The following is a 21802-nucleotide window of genomic DNA, read 5'->3' on the forward strand; positions in this document are numbered from 1 at the left end:
AAATCAGCCGTCTTGAGAATGCAAAGGAAATTTGGGATACTTTGGTTGATATGCATGAAGGTACCGAGTCCGTCAAGGAATCCAGGTTGGATGTGCTCCAAAGTCAGCTTGACAAGTTCAAAATGAAGGATGGTGAAGGTGTCGCTAAAATGTACTCTAGGCTTGCACTTATCACAAATGAGATTGCCGGCTTAGGGAGTGAAGAGATGACCGACAGATTCATCATCAAGAAGATCCTAAGAGCATTGGATGGAAAGTATGATACCGTGTGCACATTGATCCAAATGATGCCAAACTACAAAAATCTCAAGCCAACAGAAGTCATTGGAAGAATTGTTGCTCATGAGATGTCACTCAAGGATAAGGAGGAACTTCACAACAAGTCAAGTGGTGCTTACAAAGCCTCAAGTGAAGCCCCCACATCATCAAGTGAGAAACAAACCTTCAATGAAGAATTGAGCTTAATGGTGAAGAACTTCAACAAATTCTACAAGAGTAGAAGCAAAGAAAGAAGCTCCAAGTCAAGGTCTTATCATGACAAGAGATCTTCTAGTCGAGAGCGCAATTGCTACAATTGTGGGAAGCCTGGACACTACTCCAATGAGTGTACGACACCCTACAAAAGAAGAGAAGATTCTCCAAAAAGAAGAAGCAAAAGAGAAGAATCACCACCAAGAGAGAGGAGGAGTAGAGATGATCGTTATGAACGAAGACCCTCAAGGATAAGTAAGGATTCGGAAAGGAAGGACAAGTCATCAAGGAGCTACACAAAACGAAGACATCAAGCTCATGTTGGTGAATGGGTATCCGGCTCCGACTCCGACAATCACTCCGAGAGAAGCTATCACTCCGACTCCGAACATACTCAAGATGAAGGTGTTGCCGGTCTAGCACTTGTGTCAACCAACTCCTACGACATATTTGATTCACCAAATGAAGGTGTTGGAAGATGCTTCATGGCCAAAGGTCCAAAGGTAACACATCCCGAGTATGTTGATTTTAATAGTGATGAAGATGACTTGCTTGTGGATGATGATTTACTTGTTGACAACTCTAGTGATGAATACTATGATGAAACGTCAATTAATCATGCTAATCAAACGAATGACAATGATAAGGAGAAAATTGAGCTTCTAACTAAAGAACTAAACACTCTTAAGTTGGCTCATGAAACTATCTTCGAAGATCATCGAGAACTTTTAAGGGCTCATGAGAAGTTACGCTTTGAAAAGCTCAATCTTGAGCAAGAGCATGAGTTCTTAAAGGCAATCAATGATGATCTCCGCAAGAAAAGTTCTTCTTACATTGCCAAGCGTTTACTCTTATCTACTTACATGCCTCAAGTCAAGTCTAGTAACAAGTACAAGAAAGATACTTCCTCTAGTAGTAACAATAATAATGTTAAATCCAATGTTGTTGCTTCTAGTAGTTCTCTTGATTCCACTAATGATTCTCATAGCCAAGTTACACTTGAGCAAGAAAATAGTTTATTGAAGGGAATTATAGAGAAAGGTGTTTACAAGAGCCTTGCCGGGAGTAAGCAATTCGAGGAAATTGTACGCAAGCAAGGAAGGCACCGGAAGAATCAAGGTGTTGGTTTTGAACGAAAGTTCAACGCCAATGGAGTTGAGTGGGAAGAAGATCAATACCCCAAGACAAAGTTTGTTCCTCAACAAGAGAAGTATGATCCTACTTCCTTCAAGGGGACACAAGCTCAAGATGATCTTCCACCACAAGACCACAATTACAAAGGCAAGGACAAGCTTCAAGAAGAGATTGATGCATTTGAAGAAGCACCTAAAGCCTCGTTCAAGTGGGTCCCCAAGACTACGTCAAGTTCTACTTCATCAAGTACAACTACAACTCCAAGGATTCCCATCAAGATGATGTGGATCCCGAAGAAGAAGAACTAGAGAGTTCTTGAGGGTGACTCCACCAACATTCTTCACTCATATCATTTTGGCAAGAACAAGTGCAATCAACTTTCACATCTTGCACTAGTTCAAGGAGTCACAAACCCTCTTGTTGGCAAGGCAAGGGACAAGGTAACCTAATGTTTTCATGGACATCATTTTGTGTGTGCATCACTCTATGTCTATGAATATTCTTGTTTGTTCCTTGTGGGACTAACCCATGTAGGCAAGTTGAAAGTGCAACTCATTCCAAAGGATTGCTCGAAATGATCTACATCAACATTGAGCATCTACATCTTCAACACCTACATGAAGTCATCATCGACAAAACCCAAGGTTAGTTCATCCCTCTAAGGGGGGATCTCACATCTAGGGGGAGCTTAACTCTAAGAATTGAGTCAAAGCAACTCTAATGGTGTGAACACATTAATGCATTATGTAAAAGTGGTAACCCCACTTGAGCTTAAACGATGAGTATGACCTATGATCAAATGTTCTCATTTGACTCCTAAGTCAATGTACTCATATATAGATGACCTAGTCATTGCCAATTGTTTGATAGATGCTAGAATTGGTTGTGCATGCTTTGCCACATATTTCATTTGCCATTTTATTGTGTGAGCATGTTGGTGCATATTTTACTCATTCAAGGACATCCACTTGTTGTTTTAATTGTTTGGTTCTTTCTTCTTTTGGCCAAGTGGATGGACAAGAATGCCTAAGAACCCTCTCTAGCTATCTATGCTTTTCTTGTCTCAAACTCTATTCATGCTACATCACAAAATTTGATCAAGTCAGATTCGAACCACTCTGTGTGAGGAGCACTCGGAGTCCCCGATTCGTCATAGACTCAAACTTCCAAAACCTCTTAGTGATTCTCGGTCCGACCGATCCTTCCATTTCGGTCCTACCGAGATCATCAAGTTGATCTGAGTTTTCTATCTCGATGCAACCGATTTGAACTTTTCGGTCTCACCGATTTGCTGTAACTGAACACAGTTATGCATCTCGGTGCCACCGAGTTGTTCTACTCGGTCACACCGACAGGGTCGAGCTATATATATAACCATGGGCAAAATTTTGGAAATTTCTCCAAAACCCTTCGCCCGCGCAACAGCTCGCTCTGCCATCATGATCTCCGGATCGTCTCCTCGTCGCCAGCAACCTCCTGTCGCTGGTCTCCGCTGCCGTCAACGGATTTCGTCCCCGCCGTTGCCGCTGTAGCAAGTCCACCGCCAAGTTAGGGTATGGACTTAATCTTTGTGCTATCCACGTCTGATTCCTGGCACATTGTTTTCATATTGATTCTCGCCATAATTGAAACTCTTCTATCCAGCCAAAGTAGTTCATAGATTAGATGTGATTCAAATTTTTAGGGTTAGGTTTCCGCCGAAACCATCTCGGACCCACCGAGTTGAAAAACTCGGTCTCACCAATTTGGCTTATGCCATTGCACTAGTGACTCTCGGTCTGACTGAGAATTACTAATCGGTGCAACCGATTTGAGGACTCTGTGAAACCCTAGCAGTCTCGGTACCACCGAACTGAAACTCGGTCCAACCGAGATCATCAGTTTAGGTTCCAAAACTGCTTCGGTACCACCGAGTTTGAAAATCGGTGGATCCGAAATGCTTTCTGTGGAAAACTAAGACTGAACTTTCGAGTCATTCTTTTGCAAAAACCTCTGCATTTTGTGATGCTCATCTTTTCTATCTCATCTATAACTCTTCACAGTGTCAGCAGTCAGCTTTTGCAGTATGTCTGATCAAAGTGACAGCCAGAACAGGTCAGAAGAGCAGATGGACTTGAGTGAGGGCACTAGTCCCTCAACTTCAGATGAAGGGAGCAGAAGTACTCCTAGCAATTTGCCTAAGGCTGCAACTAGGCAAAGGAGGAAAATAACTTCAGATTCAGAGGATGAAGATTACAAAGCTGAGGAAGATGAGGCTACTTCCAAGAAAGTGGTGCTCAAGAAGGAATATGGCTCAGCAAAGGATATAAAGCCAGGCATGAAGATTAAAAGGCCTGCAAGAAGGCAACCTATGCCCAAGGACAGAGCATCAACTCAACTGCCTGAAAATCCTGATCCCAAAGAGCCAGCTGATGAAAGCAAGAAGAGGAAGGAAAGGGTCAAGAAGACCATGGCCATAGTTGTTGGGCAACCTTCCATGATGGAAGAGGAAGATCTTGCTGCACCAGCTCCAAAGGAAGCTAAGCTTATGGGAGATGCAATCAGATCAAGGGCTGCAACATCCAAGCCCAAGGAAGCACCCAAAGCTGCCCCCAAGGCCAAGTCAGTTCCAAAGAGGAATACTAGGAGTATTCCAGCTGCCAAGAAGAACAAGGCCCCAGTGCCTGAGGTTGTTGAGGAGGAAGATGAAGAAGGACAGGTCCTAAGGAAGCTCAAGCCAAAGATACCAGATCACAATGATGCCCATCCTGTGGCTGAGGACATGAACATCAGAAAATACTCAGGATTGAGGATATGGAGGATGGCAGATCCATATGCCACAAGGAGAAGAACTGCTGTTGATTACAGGTTCCACACAAAGGAACAACAGGACTTCTATGAAACAATTCTGTTGGACAAGAAGCCCATAGTCTGTGATATGAGGTGGGTTGACTGGAAATTCATCAAGGAAAATGAACAGCACTATCCTGGAGTGCAAGACAGCTTTGTTGCTTGTGGAGTTGCAGATTTTGTTGGGCAAAAGCTCACAAATTGGAATGATGAACTTATCATGCAATTCTACTCCACAACACATTTTTACCCAGATGGAAGAATTGTTTGGATGTCTGAAGGTACAAGGTAACAATCCACTGTAGAAGAATGGGCAAAACTGATAAATGCCCCAAAGGAAAATGATGATGATCTGGATGTATATGCCAAGAAGAAAATGGGACACAATACCATGGCACACATGTACAAGGAGATCCCAGACAAAGCCCTAGAGACTTTCACTTTTGGATCAGTCCACTTTCTGTTGTCAGGGTTGCCAACCATAAATTGGATTCTGAGGCACACTTTGTTGCCCAAGTCAGGTGACCATAACATGATCATAGGGCATGCCATCAATATGTTGCATTTATTTGATGTGCCACAAAAATTCAAAGTCATGAGCCTTATAGTTGAAACCATAAAGAGGACTGCAGCAGATCATAAGAGGAGCTGTGGATATGCCCCTCAGATTCAGGAATTGATCGACTCAAAGATGGGAACTCATCTAGATTACGTCGTCAGTTGGACGCACCTTGTTTTGCAGAAGATTGTAATCTGCTAAGCGCCCACACGACATGCGGATTACGCATACTTCAAGCTAATTGCCTTGTTCGACAAGGGACTCGCCTATCTTTCCGCCGGTGCCTTCTTTAGCTGGAGACAGCTCAGCTCGCAGTGGATCGTCGTCCAAGCTGATACACACTTCTGTGATGCTATTGAACACACTGGCATCATCTACATGATCGACAAAGCAGATGGCACCACATATTGTTGGGACGGCGCGTGTAAGTTGTTTCCATCTGATGTTAATGATGACGCCATGACACTGTTTGAACTTTTTGTGATGATTTGAGCAGAATTTGAGCAGAACTATGGCAATGTATTAGAGACGTCGTAAATCAGCTATATTTGGAATGAGTTAATTCATGCGATTGTGACCATGTCATTACAGCCAATTTGTACCCCTGAATAATCAAATTGTTAGGAAGATATTGATATTCTCCCTATTTTATAGTAATCTATATGCTACTAAATATGAGTTTGTATCAATGGCCATGTTAGTTTCCTCATTTTCATGATGTAGAAACATGCATCACACTGTTGATTTCTTCTAACCATACATTAGGGAAGTAAATGTGCATATGGAAAACTCTATATTTTGAAGTAGTGAAATTCTGTAATGCTTACCATGTGTACATACCTATGTTCGCCCTTCAACAATCAATAGCTAATATAATATGCTCACAAAAAATTTGCCCACAGAACATGAGTATATAACAATGCATGGTCTGTTAGTTTCCTTGAAGATTTTTTTTGAGGACAGAACATGATTACATAGCATGCATGACATGGTAGTTTCCTGTGAAGAATCGATTGTGAGATAACATGAGTATAACCATGCATGGCACTTCTATATTTTCGAACCCAGTATACATTTCCCTGTATTTTCCTCTGAAAGTGCAATTATCCCTAGGTGGTTTTGGTAATTTGTCACATCCCTAGCTTATGGCTTTGCACCAGGGTTTCCCTTCATGTGTGCATCATGTTTAAATTTTATGAAAGTTCAAATGGGGATGACAGAACCCCCAGCCTCCCCCTTGAAACTACCAGGTTCAACTGAAAAACATTTCAATGAACCCAAAATGCCCTTCACAAAAGTTCATCATTTTTGAATTGGTCTAGAACCTCTCCCAAAAATGGTGCACATTTTTCTAGGCCATTCTGGATCTCTGAATTAAATCATTACGTATTTGCATTTGGGCATTTAAATACTATAAAATATTTAAAATGCTCAAATAATCATAAACTAAAATGTTTACTGTTGGATATATTCTAAACAGTAGCCATGATTAGTTTCATGATTTTTGGAAGTGCCTAGATATTTTTAATAAGCCCAACAGTTACAGAAATAATAGAAAACAATAAGTAAAAGGAAAGAGCAGAAGATCTACCTGGCGCTCACCTCTCAGCCCACCTGGCCCAACTCCAGCTGGCGGCCCAGCCCGCCACCGCTACCCCCCTGTCGCCTTCCTCCTCTGCCAGGAGGACGCCCGTGCGGCCGACGCGCGCACGCACGCGCCCCGGCCACCTCCTCCCTCCTAGCCTGCCTGGCTCCCCCTCGTCGCGTCTAGACGACGCCAGCGCGAACCCCTGGACCCCCTCGCTCTCTCCCTCTCCCTCGTTTCTCTCCTCTGCTTCCTCTCTCTCACTCGCCCGAACGCAGCCGTCGCCGCCGACGAGCTCCCTCGCGGCCACCGCCACCCCACGCCTCACCGACGCCCCAGGAAGCTCCGCCTCGCCTCCCTCTTCATCCTCACCCAGATGAAAGGCACCGGAAGCCCCTGGATGCCGCTAGATCCGCCGTTCCCCTCCTCGGCCACCGAGGACTGCCGCCGTCGATTTGCCGCCGTCGCCGCCTCCCCGAGCTCGCCGTCTACTCCAATCGACTCCTCGTGAGCTCCTCTTCTCTTCCCCTCACTCCGTGCACTTGATTTCGTCCCCTAGCTAGCTGCCCCGCCGAACCCGAGCTCCGGCCGCCGCCATGGACGGTGAGCTTCGTGCTCCCGAGCTCCTCCACCTGCGCTCGTTGCCTCCGAGTGCTCCTAATGACCCCAGTAACCCGTAGAGCCCCTCAGCTGATCTCGCCGTGCCGTGTAACGCTGAACCCGAGCACGCCCGAGCTCCGGCCGCCGCTGCCGAGCTCGAGGCCATCGTCTCCGGCGGCCCTAGCTGCTGCTGCTTGCTGAAACGGGCGCGGGTGAGCTCCAGCTCTCCGTAGCCGCTCTCCTCCATCCATTTGGACGCCGGAGGAGCGAGCCCGAGCCCTCCGCCGCGCCTGTTGCCACCGGCGACGAACCGCCGGCGGGTTAGGCCCTGTTGACCAGGGGTTTGACCTCCCTTGGGTCGATGACAGGTGGGGCCAGCCCCTTGTTAATTAGTTTAGTTTATTCTAACTTATTTAGCCATTGTTTCACTGCCATGTGGGCCCAGTGCCTGTTTAGTTTAACTTAATGTTATGTTTAGATTAGTTATTAACCCAGCTGGTCCCACACGTCAGTTTGACTTGCTGACGTGGCCTTTGACCGGCCCCACACGTCAGTGACTCATGCCAGCGGTGTGTCACTGACCAATGGGCCCCCTGGTCAGGTTTGACCCGAGGCTGCCCTGTTGACTCTGCTGAGGTCAGCATGACGCCATGCTGACGCAATATTCCTTTTCTGGAATTTAGTTTATTTTATAAATAATCAGGAAATTCCAGAAAATGCTACAAACTTCAAAAATTCATAGAAATTCAACCGTAACTCCAAATTAAATAATTTATATATGAAAAATGATCAGAAAAATCCAATCTATCCATCTGTACCATTTTCATGCATGTTAGAACAACTTATAGCTGCTGTTTAGCACAAATCTTATAAATGGCATTTAAACCCTCACATATGGAGTTTGAATTTGAATCCTGGATTCAAACCAACTCCATTTAACTTGCTGCTAGTTGCATTAGCCCAATCAACAGCATAGTGCCATGTCATGATCATGCATCATATTGTGCATTGCATTGATTGTGTTTCTTCCTTGTTTGTCGGTATTTGTCCCCTCTTAGTAGACGATGTTCCGACGATGAGATCGATGACACCAATGAAGAGCTATATCATCTTCAGAAGTGCCAGGCAAGCAAAACCCCCTTGTTCATTCCGATACAATCCTACTCTCTCTCGCCCTGCTCTCTTTTACTGCATTAGAACAACAACGAGTCATTTGTTACTTGCTGCGGTAGCTGAACCCCTTTATCCTCTGCATGACCTGTCATTGCCACAGTAAATAGATGAAACCCACTAGTATGAGTAGGAGTTGTTTGAGCCCTGTTGTGCCTACTCATTCATGTTTGTTTGTCATGCCTGCTACTGCTTAGAGTTGTGTCAGGTCTGATTCATCAGGGATGAATCAGAGGTTTGTGAACATGTCCTACCATTGAGAGCTAAGTGTGTGAACACGATTTGGTAAAGGTAGCGGTGAGAGGCCATGTAGGAGTACATGGTGGGTTGTCTCATTGCAGCCGTCTTCAGGAACCGAGTTCTGTGTTTGTGATCCATGACCAGTTACTACCACACATTGGGTTCTGGTAACTTGACCCCTCTCGACTTATTAATCAACATGATCTCTGTCCAGGAGTTGCAACTAGTTTCTGGTGTTTGTAGGTAGTGTTAGTAGTCTACCAAGTGGCACCCGGTACAGGTGGGCTTGGGACAGACTAGGTACAGTGGCCCGGTGTACCAAGTAGCACCCGTATGGTGGGCTTGGGAACCCTGCACACATCGTTTGGGGCCGTGAGTGACACCCCAGCTGGATCTCCTTGCGGATGGAACCCGAATAGGCGATAAACCTGGACGAGAGACTTGTGTGGTTAGTCAGGTCGTGGCCGACTCCCTCGCCAGGCTTCCGCTTGAAGGTTGCCAAGATACACGAGGTGTACATGGCGGTAAGTGGCGAGAGCGTGTGTGAAGAAGTACACCCCTGCAGGGTTAATATGATCTATTCGAATAGCCGTGTCCGCGGTAAAGGACTTCTGGGTTGCCTGTACAGTTCATAGACAAGTGAAAGTGGATACTCTAAAATACGCAAGATAAGCGTGAGTGCTATGGATGGCGTTCTCGTAGGGAGACGGGAGCGGATCCATAGTGGTGTATTGATATGGTGAATATGTGGACTCGTGTGCGCCACCTCAAAAGAGTTACTTGCAGTCGTAGTTCAGGTTAGCCACCGAGTCAAAGCTGGCTTGTTGCAGTTAAACCCCACCACCCCCTTGTTGATAATGATGCATATGTAGATAGATCTGATGTAAGTCTTGCTGGGTACATTTGTACTCACGTTGCTTAATTTATGTTTTTGTAGAGAGACTTCAGTCTCGCTAGTAGTACCGCGTGGACTTTGACGTTTAGCTTGTTACCTCAGCTACGATCTTGTGCCCTCGGCAGGATCTGGTAGATAGTCAGGCTTCTCAGCCTTTTTCATTTCTAGATGTCTGTACTCAGACATGTTAAGCTTCCGCATGTGCTTTGACTTGTATGCTCTGATTGTTGGGTCATGAGACCCATGTTTGTAATATCTCGCTCCTCGGAGCCTATTGAATAAATACTTGAGTCATAGAGTCATGTTGTGATGCCATGTTGTATTGCACATATCGAGCATATTGTGTGTATGTTATTGAAATGCTTGGTATGTGTGGGATCTGACAACCTAGTTGTTTATCCTTGGTAGCCTCTCTTACCGGGAAATGTCTCCTAGTGTTTCCACTGAGCCATGGTAGCTTGCTACTGCTCCGGAACACTTAGGCTGGCCGGCATGTGTCCTTCTTCGTTCCTGTGTCTGTCCCCTCGGGGAAATGTCACGCGATGAATTCCGGAGTCCTGCTAGCCCAGTGCTACAGCCTGGATTCACTCGTTGATGACCGACACGTTCGTTGTTGGGTCATGTATGCCTGTCCCTGTAAGTTAGTGCCACTTTGGGTTCACGACTAGCCATGTCAGCTCGGGTTCTTTGTCATATGGATGCTAGCGGCACTATCATATACGTGAGCCAAAAGGCGCAAACGGTCCCGGGCTAGGTAAGGTGGCACCCGTAGGAATACCGTGCGTGAGGCCGCAAAGTGATATGATGTGTTACATGCTAGATCGATGTGACTTAGGATCGGGGTCCTGACAGCTTTGGTATCAGAGCTTGACTGCCTGTAGGATTACCAAGCCAAACTGGTCGAAGTTGAGTCTAGAAATGCTTTAGTTATATAAGGGAATTGATTGTGGGATGGAACGTAAGGCTCTTTTTACTCCTTATACCTTATGCCCTTCTGATCTGAGTCATCTTATCTTTCCTACGGGGTTAAGGAACCAGGCTTACTCTTCTTTCTATTAGGATCACATGTTAGTAATCCGTAGATTTATAAGATTGTTGGATTTAAGTCTCAGTTCAGTTCCTACTACTTCTGTATGTTAACTGTTGATCTCCAAACCTTGATATTATGATGATCAAGTGGTTATGCCACCATTTTGTAGCATGTCTCAAATCTTTTCGAGCATTTACAGCCGTTATGCTGTCCGAGTCATCCCAGGTTTCTAAATAGTCTGAAGCAATTTGCAAATCCCTTCCTCCCGTTTCGATGTTCCTTTGGGCCAGATTAACCACACTAATCGGTGAGTTGAGGTACTCTGCTGCCTTGACATATATGTTGGAGTTATTATTGTGACCCTAGGTGTCTAGAGTATCACCTAGTAATCCAGTTATGCCTTGTGTTCCCAGTGTGATGATTCTGGATATCATTCTCGAAAGCATCCCGTGATGCCACTTAGTAGTAGGTATTCTACTCCTGGGTTTCTGAGCCCAAGATTCACCCTACTTACTTCATGTTGATAGTAATTGCTAGTGCCTTTAGGATATTAGTAACCTTTGCGATAGTCCTCGAGGTCCGTGGTATATCGTTCTTCCAAATACCATGAACCATTCTTGGCAGGAGTTCTTTTGAACCAAAAGATCACAACTAGAGTGCTTTTGATGAGTTCTCCATTCTATATTGTGAATCTGCCAGTTCTACCTCTCTGCATGGGTTATCCGGAAGAAATATGTTGAACTTCGTTCGACATGCTAAACCATGCATCCACAACTCAGAAAATCGTATGTTCCTTTGAGTTGTCCCGCTCTAGTTGTCTTCTGACCCTCGTCTATCAATTGATAGTCAAGAGTATATGTGCATTCGTTCATCGATGCTTTTTAATCTTGTGGTCCGTTAAGCCATTCTATCCAGGATGACTAGGGGAAATGAACTCCAGTACCTCATCCATATCTAGGATTGGGTCAAAGCAGTTGTACTCTGCAGATCAAGTTGCTAATCCAACTTTTGTTCTGTTCTACCTTGGAGCATTACCATCTTTATATCAAGAATATCATGGGAATTGCACACCATCCTATGAACTCTTGATACAGTGATACTCTCTCCATCATTATTCATTTCTCGGTTCCCGTGTTGTTGCAACCGGAATGCCGACAAGTGAATCATGATGTGTGAAATCAATACTCCCAGCAACTTTGTTGCTTGGTAGTTAATGGACAATAATTTCATTCTTAGCGTGTTGGATCTCGAATCGTCATTCTAAGATAGATTGTGCTACCTAGTCCTTATTTCCGGGTACACTCTTCAATCGGTGAGTTAGGATTTCGTCAATCCCTTGCTCTTTGATCATATCGTCTTGCCCTGAAAAGCAAGATTGTTCTCGAGCTTAGTAACATATCGGTGGTTTGTAATTTTCCGAATATCTTCTCGGAAGTATTACCAGGTTGCCACCTGACCGCTATGTTGAGTTCGTGATCAACATGGTTTCCTGTAAACCACCCCTTCTCCAAGAATCTGTGTGGGATACCCCTGAGCTAGTTGGTCAAGCTAAACAACAACTTGGAGAGTTGGAAGATAAAAGCTTGTCCGACTTAGTTCATGTTAAGGGATATCTTTTTGTGTGTGTGTGTGTTGAAGAAAGATGATATCTTCATCAATTGGTCCTTGTGATCAATTGTTGGATCTATTATCTTACCTAAACCTTTGATTGAGTATGGGATATCGTCAAATCAAATCAGAACCAACGATATTCGTAATGTTGTCTTACTCGTGGTTTTTCCTCGAGCATACACCATTATATTCTTTGGTCTGACCAATGCTATCACCGTGTTCACTTAACTATGGAATTCCTTTTAAAAGGAAACCCGGATGAATTGTTGCTGAGCCCATTGACAACATCCTTATATCCTCCATGATTTTGTTGAACATTAAGCTAGTGTTGGAAACTTGTGTAAGCATTTTCTTCATGCCCCGTTTATGAAGTATATGTTTGGATGAAAGAAGTGACTTCCTTTGATTCACGTGCATTTGATGTAAGATGCCGTCGTGAATTCGAGAAAGTTTGTTTTTGCTCCTCTGGAATCATCCCAGGTCAGTCATGCATGTGCGAAGTATTCTATGGTCTAATAGACTGATCATCTTCATTCCCTATGTATCCCTAGCACACCAAGCCACTGATTGATTTGTTCAAGGAAAAGGAGTTGCTGTGCAAATACTATTTCATGCACAAGATTCCTATATCCTCAATGATGGTTCCCTACCAGAACTCGGTAGTGTTTTATTGTAAGACTACCATGTGATCATGTTTGTCTGAGGCAGCGTATTCACACATGTGTAGCAGAACCAGCTCATGTTTTGGAGCTTGCTATCGTAGTTCATTTCCCGAGAATCTCGCAACGTCATTTCGTCGATTTGTGTTGCAAACTTTCATTTTCTTCCTAGACTCGATGAGTCTGGAATATCCTGACACCAACCAGATCTGAATCTCAGGCAGATATGATGGTTGGAACATTTCCCAAGAACTATAATATTGGTCCCTCAATAACCGGTAAGGTGGATGTCGTGGCCAACACACCCAGCCGGAAGACCTATTATTGTAGTATCTTGATAGAAGAAGTTAGCCACCTCCCCATAAGGATTTTGTAGGATCTACTCCCTAGTTGTTCCTTATGGATTTTTGTGTTCCTGAAGTCCGACCTTTACTTGATGTTCTAGATACCAAACCATTTCAATGAATGGGATACGCTAGCACATCAAGGATAACATTAGAAGCGGAGTGCTAAATGTCTCTCGGTCGATCATCCAGATTTTGTTTCCTTGGCCTCGCTAAGGTGAAATCTGAGAAGGTGTTATCTTCCTTTGCATCTGCATCATCCATCATTAGCCATCATGGTAGTATGTTGTGTTGCCAGGATCCGTGACACGGATGCTGGTAAAACCTTGATGAATATGGAAATGCTCAAGTTCTTGAGAGCACGCGCAAGCGCTAGGTGTTATCATCGGCACTAACTGGGTTTGCTCTCAGCTTCCTCGGTTATGCTATAACCTTTTCAAATAGTGGACTCACCCTCTACTGTTGAGCTTCTCCCCAGTTACTAAAATTATCACTTGTGTTGTCTTCAACAAGGTAATCCACATCATCCATTCTAGTATGAGTATGCCATTCCTTCGAACCCCGCCAATCGATTGCTGTGATTTGCCTTAGGCTGATATTGGGAGTCTCAATGATCTCTATATCAAAGGTAATTCTTTTTGCCACTTAAGGTAATAATCTACGAATCACCCTCCTCCAGGATGTTTCGTTGTGGTATCATGGCAACTCAACTCCTCGCTACGTTGACAATCGTTTACCACCTTCTTAGGTGTGGAATTGTTGTCTACCTAGTGAACCCTCGTCATCTGTTCCACTCCATCCCTCTAGATGTGTGCTTCGTGTCTCAGTTCGAGAGATTTTGTTCTGCCTCATTCTGTGAGTTAATCCCGAGTTGTTCGATCTTCGAGAAGATCGATCCATCTAGAGTCTCCTTCTTCTCTCCTTGTCATGTTAGCTGGAGTTCTCAAAACAGGACGACAAGACAAAGATGGAGATTTAATCAACGTTCATTTGAGGTGCAACCTGGATCGTGAAGATTGCGTTAGTTGCGTGCCCCTTCGTCTTACCCTACGCTTGAATCTCGGGTCGAGATTCTTGTTTAGTGGGGGTGAGTTGTCACATCCCTAGCTTATGGCTTTGCACCAGGGTTTCCCTTCATGTGTGCATCATGTTTAAATTTTATGAAAGTTGAAATGGGGATGACAGAACCCCCAGCCCCCCCTGAAACTACCAGGTTCAACTGAAAAACATTTCAATGAACCCAAAATGCCCTTCACAAAAGTTCATCATTTTTGAATTGGTCTAGAACCTCTCCCAAAAATGGTGCACATTTTTCTAGGTCATTCTGGATCTCTGAATTAAATCATTACGTATTTGCATTTGGGCATTTAAATACTATAAAATATTTAAAATGCTCAAATAATCATAAACTAAAATGTTTACTGTTGGATATATTCTAAACAGTAGCCATGATTAGTTTCATGATTTTTGGAAGTGCCTAGATATTTTTAATAAGCCCAACAGTTACAGAAATAATAGAAAACAATAAGTAAAAGGAAAGAGCAGAAGATCTACCTGGCACTCACCTCTCAGCCCACCTGGCCCAACTCCAGCTGGCGGCCCAGCCCGCCACCGCTACCCCCCCTGTCGCCTTCCTCCTCTACCAGGAGGACGCGCGTGCGGCCGACGCGCGCACGCACGCGCCCCGGCCACCTCCTCCCTCCTAGCCTGCCTGGCTCCCCCTCGTCGCGTCTAGACGACGCCAGCGCGAACCCCTGGACCCCCTCGCTCTCTCCCTCTCCCTCGTTTCTGTCCTCTGCTTCCTCTCTCTCACTCGCCCGAACGCAGCCGTCGCCGCCGACGAGCTCCCTCGCGGCCACAGCCACCCCACGCCTCACCGAGGCCCCAGGAAGCTCCGCCTCGCCTCCCTCTTCATCCTCACCCAGACGAAAGGCACCGGAAGCCCCTGGATGCCGCTAGCTCCGCCGTTCCCCTCCTCGGCCACCGTGGACCGCCGCCGTCGATTTGCCACCGTCGCCGCCTCCCCGAGCTCGCCGTCTGCTCCAATCGACTCCTCGTGAGCTCCTCTTCTCTTCCCCTCACTCCGTGCACTTGATTTCGTCCCCTAGCTAGCTGCCCCGCCGAACCCGAGCTCCGGCCGCCACCATGGACGGTGAGCTTCGTGCTCCCGAGCTCCTCCACCCGCGCTCGTTGCCTCCGAGTGCTCCTAATGACCCCAGTAACCCGTAGAGCCCCTCAGCTGATCTCGCCGTGCCGTGTAACACCGAACCCGAGCACGCCCGAGCTCCGGCCGCCGCTGCCGAGCTCGAGGCCATCGTCTCCGGCGGCCCTAGCTGCTGCTGCTTGCTGAAACGGGCGCGGGTGAGCTCCAGCTCTCCGTAGCCGCTCTCCTCCGTCCATTTGGACGCCGGAGGAGCGAGCCCGAGCCCTCCGCCGCGCCTGTTGCCACCGGCGATGAACCGCCGGCGGGTTAGGCCCTGTTGACCAGGGGTTTGACCTCCCCTGGGTCGATGACAGGTGGGGCCAGCCCCCTGTTAATTAGTTTAGTTTATTCTAACTTATTTAGCCACTGTTTCACTGCCATGTGGGCCCAGTGCCTGTTTAGTTTAACTTAATGTTATGTTTAGATTAGTTATTAACTCCCACACGTCAGTTTGACTTGCTGACGTGGCCTTTGACCGGCCCCACACGTCAGTGACTCATGCCAGCGGTGTGTCACTGACCAGTGGGCCCCCTGGCCAGGTTTGACCCGAGGCTGCCCTGTTGACTCTGCTGAGGTCAGCATGACGCCATGCTGACGCAATATTCCTTTTCTGGAATTTAGTTTATTTTATAAATAATCAAGAAATTCCAGAAAATGCTACAAACTTCAAAAATTCATAGAAATTCAACCGTAACTCCAAATTAAATAATTTATATATGAAAAATGATCAGAAAAATCCAACCTATCCATTTGTACCATTTTCATGCATGTTAGAACAACTTATAGCTGCTGTTTAGCACAAATCTTATAAATGGCATTTAAACCCTCACATATGGAGTTTGAATTTGAATCCTGGATTCAAACCAACTCCATTTAACTTGCTGCTAGTTGCATTAGCCCAATCAACAGCATAGTGCCATGTCATGATCATGCATCATATTGTGCATTGCATTGATTGTGTTTCTTCCTTGTTTGTCGGTATTTGTCCCCTCTTAGTAGACGATGTTCCGACGATGAGATCGATGACACCAATGAAGAGCTATATCATCTTCAGAAGTGCCAGGCAAGCAAAACCCCCTTGTTCATTCCGATACAATCCTACTCTCTCGCCCTGCTCTCTTTTACTGCATTAGAACAACAACGAGTCATTTGTTACTTGCTGCGGTAGCTGAACCCCTTTATCCTCTGCATGACCTGTCATTGCCACAGCAAATAGATGAAACCCACTAGTATGAGTAGGAGTTGTTTGAGCCCTGTTGTGCCTACTCATTCATGTTTGTTTGTCATGCCTGCTACTGCTTAGAGTTGAGTCAGGTCTGATTCATTGGGGATGAATCAGAGGTGTGTGAACATGTCCTACCGTTGAGAGCTAAGTGTGTGAACACGATTTGGTAAAGGTAGCGGTGATAGGCCATGTAGGAGTACATGGTGGGTTGTCTCATTGCAGCCATCTTCAGGAACCGAGTTCTGTGTTTGTGATCCATGACCAGTTACTACCACACATTGGGTTCTGGTAACTTGACCCCTCTCGACTTATTAATCAACATGATCTCTGTCCAGGAGTTGCAACTAGTTTCTGGTGTTTGTAGGTAGTGTTAGTAGTCTACCAAGTGGCACCCGGTACAGGTGGGCTTGGGACAGACTAGGCACAGTGGCCCGGTGTACCAAGTAGCACCCGGATGGTGGGCTTGGGAACCCTGCACACATCGTTTGCGGCCGTGAGCGACACCCCGACCGGATCTCCTTGTGGATGGAACCCGAATAGGCGATAAACCTGGACGAGAGACTTGTGTGGTTAGTCAGGTCGTGGCTGACTCCCTCGCCAGGCTTCCACTTGAAGGTTGCCGAGATACACGAGGTGTACATGGCGGTAAGTGGCGAGAGCGTGTGTGAAGAAGTACACCCCTGCAGGTTTAATATGATCTATTCGAATAGCCGTGTCCGCGGTAAAGGACTTCTGGGTTGCCTGTACAGTTCATAGACAAGTGAAAGTGGATACTCTAAAATACGCAAGATAAGCGTGAGTGCTATGGATGGCGTTCTCGTAGGGAGACGGGAGCGGATCCATAGTGGTGTATTGATATGGTGAATATGTGGACTCGTGTGCGCCACCTCAAAAGAGTTACTTGCAGTCGTAGTTCAGGTTAGCCACCGAGTCAAAGCTGGTTTGCTGCAGTTAAACCCCACCACCCCCTTGTTGATAATGATGCATATGTAGATAGATCTGATGTAAGTCTTGCTGGGTACATTTGTACTCACGTTGCTTAATTTATGTTTTTGCAGAGAGACTTCAGTCTCGCTAGTAGTACCGCGTGGACTTCGAAGTTTAGCTTGTTACCTCAGCTACGATCTTGTGCCCTCGGCAGGATCTGGTAGATAGTCAGGCTTCTCAGCCTTTTTCATTTCTAGATGTCTGTACTCAGACATGTTAAGCTTCCGCATGTGCTTTGACTTGTATGCTCTGATTGTTGGGTCATGAGACCCATGTTTGTAATATCTCGCTCCTCGGAGCCTATTGAATAAATACTTGAGTCATAGAGTCATGTTGTGATGCCATGTTGTATTGCACATATCGAGCATATTGTGTGTATGTTATTGAAATGCTTGGTATGTGTGGGATCTGACAACCTAGTTGTTTATCCTTGGTAGCCTCTCTTACCGGGAAATGTCTCCTAGTGTTTCCACTGAGTCATGGTAGCTTGCTACTGCTCCGAAACACTTAGGCTGGCCGGCATGTGTCCTTCTTTGTTCCTATGTCTGTCCCCTCAGGGAAATGTCACGCGATGAATTCCGGAGTCCTGCTAGCCCAGTGCTATAGCCTGGATTCACTCGTTGATGACCGACACGTTCGTTGTTGGGTCATGTATGCCTGTCCCTGTAAGTTAGTGCCACTTTGGGTTCACGACTAGCCATGTCAGCCCGGGTTCTTTGTCATATGGATGCTAGTGGCACTATCATATACGTGAGCCAAAAGGCGCAAACGGTCCCGGGCCAGGTAAGGTGGCACCCATAGGAATACCATGCGTGAGGCCGCAAAGTGATATGATGTGTTACATGCTAGATCGATGTGACTTAGGATCGGGGTCCTGACATAATTCATAACAACATATAGCTCATTGAGCTAATGCTATTCCAAGACTATTATTTCAGGAAAGCTCAATGAATGGCATGGCATGGATGATGAAAGTGGATCCCGCAAAATACTAAGGACAAAGGATTGGCTCAAGCTCAAAAGCTCAAGACTCTTCATTTTACATTTTAGTGATCCAAGATCACATTGAGTCTATAGGAAAAGCCAATACTATCAAGAAGGGATGAGGTGTTGCTTAATGAGCCTCTTGCTTCATGTGCTTAGTGATATGCTCCAAAACCCTCAACTACTTTCCCACATCCACAAATGACCTAAACCTAAAGCCAAAATCGGTCACACCGATTCTTTCTATCCGGCGCCACCGATTCCAAAGTCATAGCCATTGCCACAAACCCTAAGCAAATCGGTCTTACCGATAGGGATCTCGGTCTCACCGAGATGGGGTTGCAATCTCTCTGTTTCCCTTCATAACATTTCGGTCTAACCGAAGTGAGCGATTGGTCCCATCGAGATTGCAATATAAACTCTCTGTTTCCTTTTTGTAACATTTCGATCTCACCGAAAAGAGCAAATCGGTCCCACTGAGTTTACCTGACCAACTCTCTGGTTAGCTAATTACCAAAATCGGTCCTACCGAGTTTGTGTAATCGGTCTTACTGAGATTACGTTATGCCCTAACCCTAACCGAATCGGTCTCACCGAGTTGCATGTCAGTCCCACCGAAAATCACTAACGGTCACTAGGTTTACTAAATCGGTCCGACCGAGTTTAACGATTCGGTCCCACCGAGTTTGGTAAATTGTGTGTAACGGTTAGATTTTGTGTGGAGGCTATATATACCCCTCCACCTCCTCTTCATTCGTGGAGAGAGCCATCAGACTAAACCTACACTTCCAGTATCCTATTTCTGAGAGAGAACCACCTACTCATGTGTTGAGGCCAAGATATTCCATTCCTACCATATGAATCTTGATCTCTAGCCTTCCCCAAGTTGCTTTCCACTCAAACCCTCTTTCCACCAGATCCAAATCCTTTGAGAGAGAGTTGAGTGTTGGGGAGACTATCATTTGAAGCACAAGAGCAAGGAGTTCATCATCAACGCACCATTTGTTACTTCTTAGAGAGTGGTGTCTCCTAGATTGGCTAGGTGTCACTTGGGAGCCTCCGACAAGATTGTGGAGTTGAACCAAGGAGTTTGTAAGGGCAAGGAGATCGCCTACTTCGTGAAGATCTACCGCTAGTGAGGCAAGTCCTTCGTGGGCGACGACCATGGTGGGATAGACAAGGTTGCTTCTTCGTGGACCCTTCGTGGGTGGAGCCCTCCGTGGACTCACGCAGCCGTTACCCTTCGTGGGTTGAAGTCTCCATCAACGTGGATGTATGATAGCACCACCTATCGGAACCACGCCAAAAACATCCGTGTCTCCAATTGCGTTTGAATCCTCCAAACCCTTCCCTTTACTTTCTTGCAAGTTGCATGCTTTAATTTCCGCTGCCTATATACTCTTTGCATGCTTGCTTGAATTGTGTGATGATTGCTTGACTTGTCCTAAAATAGCTAAAATCTGCCAAACCCTAAAATTGGGAAAAGGTTAAGTTTTTAATTGGTCAAGTAGCCTAATCACCCCCCCTCTGGACTTACTTCAAGGTCTTACATCCTCCCAGTTCCAACAGGGACATATCAATGTTGTTTCTTGCATTATCCTACTCATACTCTGAACAATGCTGATATTACATTAACAATGCTTGTCCTTTTTGATATGATGTAGTGTCCCTACAGTTATTTCCCTTTGTAATCACACGACCTTTGCCAAAAACAGGGAAGCACAACTGGTTCCTCGCTCGATCAGAGGATGGCAAAAGACTGATGATCATTCGGACATATGAGCCGGAAAAGTTATATTGCAAAAAAAAAACACTGTATGCAAGCACTGTGAAATACGTGAGTATCCGGACAGTGGCTGTTATGTCTATGAGCAGGATCCCAGCTTGTTGGGGCCTGCAGGATTTCTGAGTTGTAGGCGGGTAAACAGCCTTGGTTCATACTCTCTGTTTCTCGGACTCAACTATCCAATCAACCAGGAGATCACTGTTGGCAAGGACCTTGATGGCAGAGAGGCTCTGTTTGCTATGGAAAACTGTGTCTACACGATGAGCCCTAGGAGTTCGGGAGCAAACTCCCCTGATTGTCAATGATACAGCCTGCAGCCAAAATAAGGTGAGAATGAAAAAGGCATCTGGATTAACTTTGATCCTTGGATGTGTTGAGTCCGACAGGCAGTGATGTGGTTCAAGCCTTTAGGTTGATAGGTACTTGGGCTGTTGCGTCAAAAGGGTAGAGTACTGGTGTCTCCGGATCACTAGTGGTTGAACCAGGCTGCAAATTATGATGGTGTTGGATCATCCCTCTTCGAATGACTTGTTGTGTTTGCTGCTTTTTCTGGATGGGTACTTCTATCTTTTGTTATGCATATTCCTTGTCATTTGGTCATCCTCGTCTATGTCACTCTTACTATGTAATAGTTGCCTCTATTTAGAATGTCATTCTTGTCCGAGTCTGAGCACTGCAGATGGGTGCGTTTGGTGTTGTAGCAAGACTTCTTATGAACTATCATGTCTTGTTGTTTATGTCAGTAGTAGTCACTATTCAGTGTTTGAATGTTGTATATATCGTTGTTTCGAATTGTTTATTGTCTCGAACTGCTGGTGGGCTAAATGAGGGCATCACCGTTCTCTAGTGTTCATAGTATATCTCTTATTTTCAAGTTATATTTTGAGCTAGTGTCTTTTTGATGATGTACACTTGTTTGGGCCAGTGAGGTGTCGTTGAATATGGGCCGAGTAGTAACGCAATGCCAAATAGGTCAATTATGACTCTCAGGCTGGGCTCTCAAAAGATCCTAAAAAAAGGCCGGGCTCTCAAAAAAAGAAAGAATAGGGACTGTTAGGCCGACATGTGGGTGCCACCGGTGTTTTCGTGCGCTTGCGCGCCGAGAGCATATTGGCGCGTGTTCGAAATTCATGCTACCTTTTCATCCCCAATCAACCAACCCTTCCCCACCTCTGGAATCTTGATTCCTACTCCAGTTCCCCAAAATCCCCCTCCTGTACTCCTTGTACTCAAGCGCACTATCATGTCACCGGTCAACGCGGATCTCCGAGCCAGAGATCCTGAGGTCCGTCCTGCCTTCGGGCGTTGCGTGCTGTCGCTCAACAGTGGCATGGTACGTCTCCAACGTATCTATAATTTTTTATTGTTCCATGCTATTATATTACCCGTTTTGGTTGTTTATGGGCTTTACTATACACTTTTATATCATTTTTGGGACTAACCTATTAACCGGAGGCCCATCCCAAATTGTTGTTTTCTTGCCTATTTCA

This window comes from Triticum aestivum, chromosome 1B (assembly GCF_018294505.1).
Source record: "Triticum aestivum cultivar Chinese Spring chromosome 1B, IWGSC CS RefSeq v2.1, whole genome shotgun sequence".
NCBI classification, from domain to species: domain Eukaryota; kingdom Viridiplantae; phylum Streptophyta; class Magnoliopsida; order Poales; family Poaceae; genus Triticum; species Triticum aestivum.